The following is an 8675-nucleotide window of genomic DNA, read 5'->3' as shown; positions in this document are numbered from 1 at the left end:
AGAGAGAGAGGAGAGGACAGATTGAACGAGAGAGAGAGGGAACGATAGATAGAGACAAGCATAGAGAGAGAGGGGGGGATGAAAGAGAGAGCAATAGAAAGAGAGCGTGGAGGATAGAGAGAGAGAAAGAGGGGGGAAGACAGACAGACAGACAGACAGACAGACAGACAGACAGACAGACAGACAGACAGACAGACAGACAGACAGACAGAGAGGGGTCGATAGCTAGAGAGAGAAGAGGAGAGGAAGCCAGAGCAAAAGAAAGGGGAGGATAGATAGAGAGAAAGAGAGCGAGAGAGGAGGAAAGATGGAGAAAGATAGAGGGAAGGATAAATAGAGGGGATGATAGATTTAAAAATAAATAGGATAAATAGAGAGAGAGGGGAGGATAGATGGAGAAATTAACCCGGAGAAGAGTCCCCTGAGCAAGCTGGTCCTCTGTTCACAAACACAAATAGACCCCACAGAGCCCCAGGACAGCAACACAATTAGACCCAACCAAATCATGAGAAAACAAAAATAAAATGACTTGACACATTGGAAAGAATTAACAAAAAAACAGAGCAAACGAGAATGCTATTGGGCCCCAAGTTCACAGTGGCAGAAAACCTGACCACTGTGACTGACCCAAAATTATGTGCAGACTCAGTGAGCATAGCCTTGCTATTGAGAAAGGCCGCCAAAGGCAGACCTGGCTCTCAAGAGAAGACAGGCTATGTGCACACTGCCCACAAAATGAGGTGGAAACTGAGCTGCACTTCCTAACCTCCTGCCAAATGTATGACCATATTAGAGACACATATTTCCCTCAGATTACACAGACCCACAAAGAATTAAAAAATAAATCAGATTTTGATAAACTCCCATATCTATTGGGTGAAATACCACAGTGTGCCATCACAGCAGCAATATGTGACCTGTTGCCACGAGAAAAGGGCAACCAGTGAAGAACAAACACCATTGTAAATACAACCCATATTTATGTTTATTTATTTTCCCTTTTGTACTTTAACTAATTGCACATCGTTACAACACTGTATATATACATAATATGACATTTTAAATGTCTTTATTCTTTTGGAAGTGAAATGTTTACAGTACATGTTCTATTGTTTATGATCCATTTCACTTGCTTTGGCAATGTAGGCATATGTTTTCCATGGCAATAAAGCCCTTAAATTGAATTGGAGAGACGGTATAATGGAGGCCCATTTGAATCGTTATAGAAAGAGGTAGTGAGCCATGCTGTAGAACTGCACAGTACAACCCTGCAGATAAGCAACTCTATTTGTCCATTATTACGGCTGTAAAACAAGGCAGGCAGGCTAACATGCTAACAAGCGACACTAATCTCTATGAGGCTTAAATGGATTCCTTTACAACAGTTCTGTTGTTGTCACCAACACGAACTCACACCCCACCCACCTACCCACACACATACACACACAAATCCCCAATTACAATTAATTGGAGAGAAAACAAGTCACATTGATTATAGTATTATTATATTATTAACAGCGTGCAACAATGAAAGAGCGGAGGTTGCCTTATATCCCTACAAAACACTATGAGAAATTATAGGAAGAAGCCTATAACACTGTGGCCTGATGCTGAGAAATATGACCACATTGAAATTCATAGTCGTAGCCCTAGGCCTACATTCCCCCCTCCCCCCCAAAAGAAATCGATCCAAGTTTGACAGAGAATTTTCCTTCGCAAACCCCCCCCCCCCCCCAGCTCTTATCAGTAATTACAGCGGATTCACTGTTCTGTTCTCACAAATCATTTCCTGCCATTTAAATGTCACAACGAGTGTGACAGAGTGGAAAACAACACGTCTTCTCTTCTTCATCACATTTTACTGCTCGCTGCTGTGTGTGTGTGTGTGTGTTCATGTGTGCCATGCCTGGCCTCACCCTCAAATCAGCAAGACTGTTGAAAGATTAGAGCTGCCTTGCCTATAATAAAAGCCCCAAGTCGCCTCACTCTCGACAGCTACGAATACATCCGTGACTTCAGCAAAATGGATCTAAGAACAGCATTGGGGGGGGGAGACTTATCGCTCCATGTCAATGTCCTCACGTAATGCTACAGCCATTTGTCCAGCCTTTATCCACTTGACATGAGGGCACATCATACCAGGGCATAAAGAGAAAATATACATTACGCCCAGAGTATTTCAAAAGCTGTGGTGCATTATAATCAGTTAACCCAACTGTTATGGGTGGTGTGGAGAAGAAATCGACCCCGTTACATAGCGGGATATTCTTTTTGAGGATGTATCGTATCATTGTGACAATATCGCAATATCATTGTTTTGCTAGTTTGCTGTACCTGCACCAAATCTCCAGTATAGCTTGTTCCCCATCTTCTTTTTTAAATAGGGAGTCCATTTGTTTCCAGCACTTCTATTTCCATGACTGATCAAAACAAAATGTTCTCATGGGTCTCTCTTGTCCATCTGTAGCAGATATGGTGAGCAACATGTTTGGAACATCGAATTGCAATAAAATTACAACACATAGAATCGTAAGAATTGTGAGACTTGCAATAGATATCATATCGGCACACACTGTAAATATTGTGATAATATTGTATCGCGAGGTCCCTGGAAATTCCCAGCACTAATGGGGACTTTATTAATTGACTGTATAAAAGCCTTGGTCTTTAAGCTGTAAATACCTACAGTACATGTGTTCTGCATTATTGGGGCATCAACTAATAACACAATCCAAGACAAATGTATTGTTGTTGCTTACATTTTTTTTATTTTAAATATATATTTAAAAAAAATAATAATAAAAAAAAAAAATTTAAAATCGCACAAATGTCCAGCAACGTGAATAATAATTTATCCTCCATGTCTGTTCCATGAGAACGTTTTATACAGCACAGTAGCAGGTCCCCATATTAGGAATAGTCTCATTATAATGATGAGGACTAGAAATGGCTCACTATGGAGGTTAAAGGTCAGAGAGACACATTAACTGATGGAGAGGCTTCACAAGTTCCCCTCAAATCCATAACCTCTATTTCTGACTACACTCTCCCCTAATCCCTACTTGTCCAAAGCCAGACTAGTCATAGCATCCTTGTACTCTAAAATCACTCATTTGGAGCCACTAGTCTGCTTTAAAGGGGCTTACAGAATCACAGAAAAGGCCTCTCGAAAGAAGGTGGAGGGGACTTTTCGCTGGCCATCTCTGTGCCTATAGATGGAGAGCTTAGGCACTTTTCAAAACATGTTTACAAACTAAAACAGGTAGTCTATAGTCTCTAATTTATATATATTTTTTTTATCAAACGTTCAAATCTCCAAGGCTCTCAAAAATGTTAGGAATTTGTGCCTCTAGTGCAAGTCAAAAGGCTAATTGTGGACCTTTTTAGTGAAGAATTGTTTGTTTTCTATGATGTTTTTCTTTTCGTACATTGATATGTATAGTGTATATTAATATGTATAGTGTATATTGATGTGTATGTTGATGTGTATAGTGTATATTGAGGTGTACATTGCTGTGTATACATGGCTCATCTGTAAAAGAGACCTTGGTCTTAGCATTACTCCCTATCAAAACCCTTTTTTTTCTAAATAAAATGAAATACAATTTCAATCTACAATAAACAATCTACAATAAACAAAGATGAATAAATTAAAGAATTTGATCAATGAACTATTTTTTTAATCAGAAACATCTTTGATGGCATTGTTTCCAGTGATCCCGGTATTATTCATCAAAATATCATATTTATGCTTAAAATTAAAACCTCATCAAAGCTCGATTGACGTAAAACTACAAAGATAAATCGAACTACTAAAACGATAAAGAATAAAAGACACAATTTAATAAAAGCAATTGAACTATTCTACTCACCAACCAGAGACTCAACCAGGTTTATAAACGCACACAGTTTGCATAGAACACTGCCTTTGGTAACACATTGAAACACCCAATAAGTCAATTGAGGATGTTTGGCACCCGAGGCACTAACCGTCAAAAGGCCAATAGGTTGACTGACTGAGAGGACATACATCTGTCCACTGGTGCTTTGCTTGGGGTGTGAAACTATTTGCCATATGTGATGTCTTAACTTCCTACTTTAAACCTGACCCAATCTTAGCCAATCATGTTTTTGGTTATAGGGAAATGGAGAAAGTGTAATAGATTCATTTCAATGTACTAAACATGAAACCAAAAAGCGTTTAAATAACAGACAAAAAAAAAGTGTTTGAATACAAAAAAAAAAACAAATCCCGGGCCAAAGGGAAGAGGCATTCAGCAGAGTTATACACGCTATAGCCTACATTAGGTCAAATGTGTTATTACTATGTTTAGTGATATAACATGTGGTTATGTCAAAAACATGCGGGTGAGGTTTCTTTCTAAAGGGACAGCAATCACTTTTAGGCCATAGGGCGGATTGTAGCCTAGCAGTAGAGTGTTGGTCCAATTAACAGAAAGGTTGCTGATTTGAATCACCGTGCTACAACGTGAAAAATCTGCCGGTGTGCCCTTGAGCAAGACACTTAATCGTAATTTGCTCCAGTGCCACCATACTACTATGGCTGACCTGTAAAACAACATTTCACTGCACCTATCTGGTGTATGTGACAATAGAATGTTTTTCCCCCCAATAACTTTGCCAAAGCATCCTATTCATGGATGTATACAGCACTGTAGCCTATTGAGGGAAATGTAAACTTGTATGCCCTTGTCCACACCTGCTGTGCCATGTATAGAATGCCCTTATGGAAAGTCAAACTACAGATGCAATTGCCATTCAGGACCTCTTCTGGTGTCAGAGAACTGTTATGTGGTGAAGAGGTGTCGCAAGGTTCCTTTCAAATAAAATTAAACCATCCCATGATCACAGATATTTGACTGAAAGTTTCTAATAGGCCTAACAGTTATTTTATTTGGAATAAAGGCCAAATGATCACCATGGTGATGCTAGGGGATGCTATCTCTGTCGTGATGTGAATAGCTGCCTTTACACTGCATGCGATGTGAAATCCAAAATACACTCGGAAGGGTTTTTTTTGCGGGGGGGGGGGGGGTTATGCAATTTATTAATATAAACAAAGCGTGTAGCCTAGGCTACTGCATTGATCAGAGTGGCTATTTGAACAGATATGTAGACGGCAAACTATAGCCTACGTAGGATAATATAATAAAACATGACTGATCTCGTATACAATAGATCATATAAGACGCCGGTACTTACAGTATCTGGGGCAACCAAAGAGGAATTGTTCTTCTCACAGTTTGATCAATCTACAGTCCCTCGTCCTCTGTCAAAACCCGCTCATTAAACACTTGACGGGTGATGTGTGTCCAGACGCGCTTACGCTGAATACCACCGAGCACAACAATAGTGATGAACCGCAGCGAAACTTGGCAGGCAAAAAAAAAACATCTACGCAGCCAGACAGAAAAATGAAGAGAAGCACTGACTTCATTGGATAAGGAAATGTTGGAGCGATGCTGTTGTTTCCTTATTGGACACTAGTCAGACGATGCCCTTCCCGATTGGATAGGGGGGAAAAAATAGGTGGATACGAATAAATTGGACGAAATTGGGGAATTTTGACAAGTGAATTGCGCACGACGATTGGACGCAACCATGCGAATCTTTTACTCTTTTCAAACGTGTAATTTATATTATTCTGATATTAAATGTCTTTATAGAGCATTCATAAAGGCGTTATGCACTATGCATAGATGCTTCTCAAATAATTTATCAGCAAAGTCATCATATATAAAGCATTCATAACAGTATAGAAAATTACCTATGTATATTCTGAGGCATTATATGCCTTATCAGAGCCAATTTGCCCAGGGCCTCATAAAAGGTTATAACGGTTTATGAATGCTTCATTAATTGGGGCCATTATTCCTGGTGTGAAAAAAGTGGTAACAGACTTAAATAGTTAATAGTCAGCACCCTGAACATCTGTTTGAAGTCCTTCAATGTAAAGAACGTAGAGCACAAATATTTCTTCCATTGCCATGGCTGTGTTTATCTTAATTATGGTTCATCATCATTCTTAAGTGACACATCCTCTCAATCATGTAGGCACATGCGCAAAATGGCAAAGTTCCGTCCCCTCCACATAATCTTTAATTTATTTCAGTTTAATTTGAGTGAAATTCCACATTTCTTTATAATAAATAACTATCTTTGAAGAGACCAGGCATAAATTATTGCATACTGAACAAACATATTAAGGCAACATGCAGCAATTTGAAAGATTTGACTGAGTTACAGTTCATAAGGAAATTAGTAAATAAAAAAGTAATCTAATCTATGTATTTCACATGACTGGGAATACAGATACGCATCTGTTGGTCAAAAATACCTTAAAAAAATGTAGGGACATGGATCAGAAAACTTGTCACTATCTGGTGTGACCACTATTTTCCTCATGCAGCACAACACATTTCCTTCGCATAGAGTTGATCAGGCTGTTGATTGTGGCCTGTGGAATGTCGATCCACTTCTCTTCATTGGCTTGCGAAGTTGCTGGATATTGGCGGGAACTGGAACGCGCTGTCGTACACGTCGGTCCAAGGCATCCCAAACATGCTCAATGGGTGACATGTCTGGTGAGTATGCAGGCCATGGGAGTATTGGGACATTTTCAGCTTCCAGGAATTGTGTACAGATCCTTTGTGACGTGGTGAGGTTGGACCCAGGTGCAGAGAAAAGACCAGACGAGGAATCAGTGGTTAAGGACAAACATAATACTTTACTGAGAAACGGTAATCGAAGGATCACAGTAACACGCGAAAAACAACAAACACTAAGTCTCGAAAACTCACTTCGGAGACAAACGTACAGGGCAAACACTTCAAGCTTCTGCAAAGGACAACAGAAACACACCTCTTTAAAACAGGGAAATCCTTAATGACTAATAGGACACACCTGAATGTCATTAATGTCTCTAGGACGGTCTGTCGCCCTCTGGTGACAGGTGGAACCATGACATCCTTGCAACATGAGGCCGTGCATTATCATGCTGAACCATGAGGTGATGGCGGTGGATGAATGGCACAACAATGGGCCTCAAGATCTCGTCACGGTATCTCTGTGCATTCAAATTGTGTTTGTTGTCCGTAGCTTATGCCTGCCCATAACATAACCCCACCGCGGAGCACTCTGTTCACCACGTTGACATCTGCAAACCACTCGCCCACACAACGTCTGCGGTTTGTGAGGCCAGTTGGGCATACCGTACTGACAAATTCTCTAAAATGGCGTTGGAGGAGGCTTATGGTAGAGAAACTAACATCAAATGATCTGGCAACAGCTCTGGTGGACATTCCTGCAGTCAGCATGCCAATTGTACAGTCCCTCAAAACTTGAGCCACTGTGGCATTGTGTTGTGTGACAAAACTGCACATTTTAGAGTGGCCTTTCATTGTCCCCAGCACAAGCCACACCTGTGAAGTGGATGGATTATCTCAGCAAATGAGAAATGCTCACTAACAGGGATGTTAACACATTTTTTCCCCCAGAGAATTTGAGAGAACTGTTTTTAGTGCGCATGGACCATTTCTGCGATCTTATATTTCAGGTCATGAAACGTGGGACCAACACTTCAAATGTTGCGTTTACATTCCGGTTCAGTGTATAATTTAGGCATATTTGAATTATCAATTTGGAGCTGAATATGATGATACTTAATAACTACAGTATGCTCATTGTTCAATGCATTTGCATATCCATCTATTATTTCAAATATCTGTAAATACACTGTCATGGCCAAATTTGCAAACTACAAAATAAAGTGCGTGTGTGTGTGTCAAAGATTCACTGACTCACCGCACCTGCCTGGAGGGAGAACGACTTGGGGACTAGTCACATCTGCAAACAGTCCTGAAGACGTTCCACAGGAGCCAGCCAGCCAAAACAATGATGAGCAGAGAAAATGTGTTCAAACCACACACACACACACACACCACCACTGGCTTCATGGATGAATCACATAATAGCTGCACTCTGGTGAGTCACTCCCCAATGTCCTGAAGACTGTAGCCGACAACAGAGCATTGTGGCTAACAGTCACTTGTAGTTAGTCAGAGCCACAAAAGACATGGGGATATGGGAATGTGTAGTTTCTTTAACATCGATGGAGTAATTCTGCATAGTACTGTAAGGCACCATTCACTCATTCATGAGTAGGTTACGAGCAGATGACTGTGTTGTACATTACCCTAATGAAAGTCATGGAGGGTGTTGTTTTTAGCTAAGCCTACCCAATATGGTACATAAAACTACAGTAGGAGTCATGAATGAGGAACATGGCAGCTGGGCTTGAGGAACAGAAACAGACAGAATGCACAACAGACAGACATGAAAAGATCCTGGTTCGAGAAAAACATCTACAAGCCATCCAAGGACATGTGTTCAAGAAAATGAATAGACAAGACAACACAACACGTCAGTCATGTAGAGTGGAGAGCAACGGATCATTATTTGCAGTTAAGTTTAAAAACATATCACACACTAAGAGAAAGATATCACACACTGTGCTGTCCCACTGGCCCTCACAGTAACAACAGCACAACACGACACCCTGCTACCCAGAATACCAGTGGAAGCACTGCTCATTTAAAGCCCCTATACTGGACAGGAGACGAGAGCAATCACTTCACAAGGCAGTCTGAGTAAGC

At 40.5% G+C, this 8675-nt stretch overlaps 1 protein-coding gene across 4 annotated transcripts in view; it reads right to left on the bottom strand.

Annotated features, from left to right (window-relative positions):
- The window catches only part of LOC135542517 (double-stranded RNA-specific editase 1-like), a 66810-nt gene extending 61359 nt beyond the window's left edge, over positions 1–5451 (bottom strand). For 3 of the 4 annotated variants that reach the window (XM_064969535.1, XM_064969539.1, XM_064969538.1), the window contains exon 1: positions 5224–5451. The gene's annotated coding sequence lies outside the window, so the exon portion shown is untranslated. Of the gene's footprint in view, positions 1–3872; positions 3957–5223 lie in introns of those variants that run through there. The other variant, XM_064969537.1, reaches the window with a different exon arrangement.
- Between the last annotated feature and the right edge of the window lie 3224 nt (positions 5452–8675).

This window comes from Oncorhynchus masou, chromosome 6, assembly GCF_036934945.1.
Source record: "Oncorhynchus masou masou isolate Uvic2021 chromosome 6, UVic_Omas_1.1, whole genome shotgun sequence".
Classification (NCBI taxonomy): Eukaryota; Metazoa; Chordata; class Actinopteri; order Salmoniformes; family Salmonidae; genus Oncorhynchus; species Oncorhynchus masou.
This window is presented reverse-complemented; position numbering and strand designations above follow the sequence as displayed.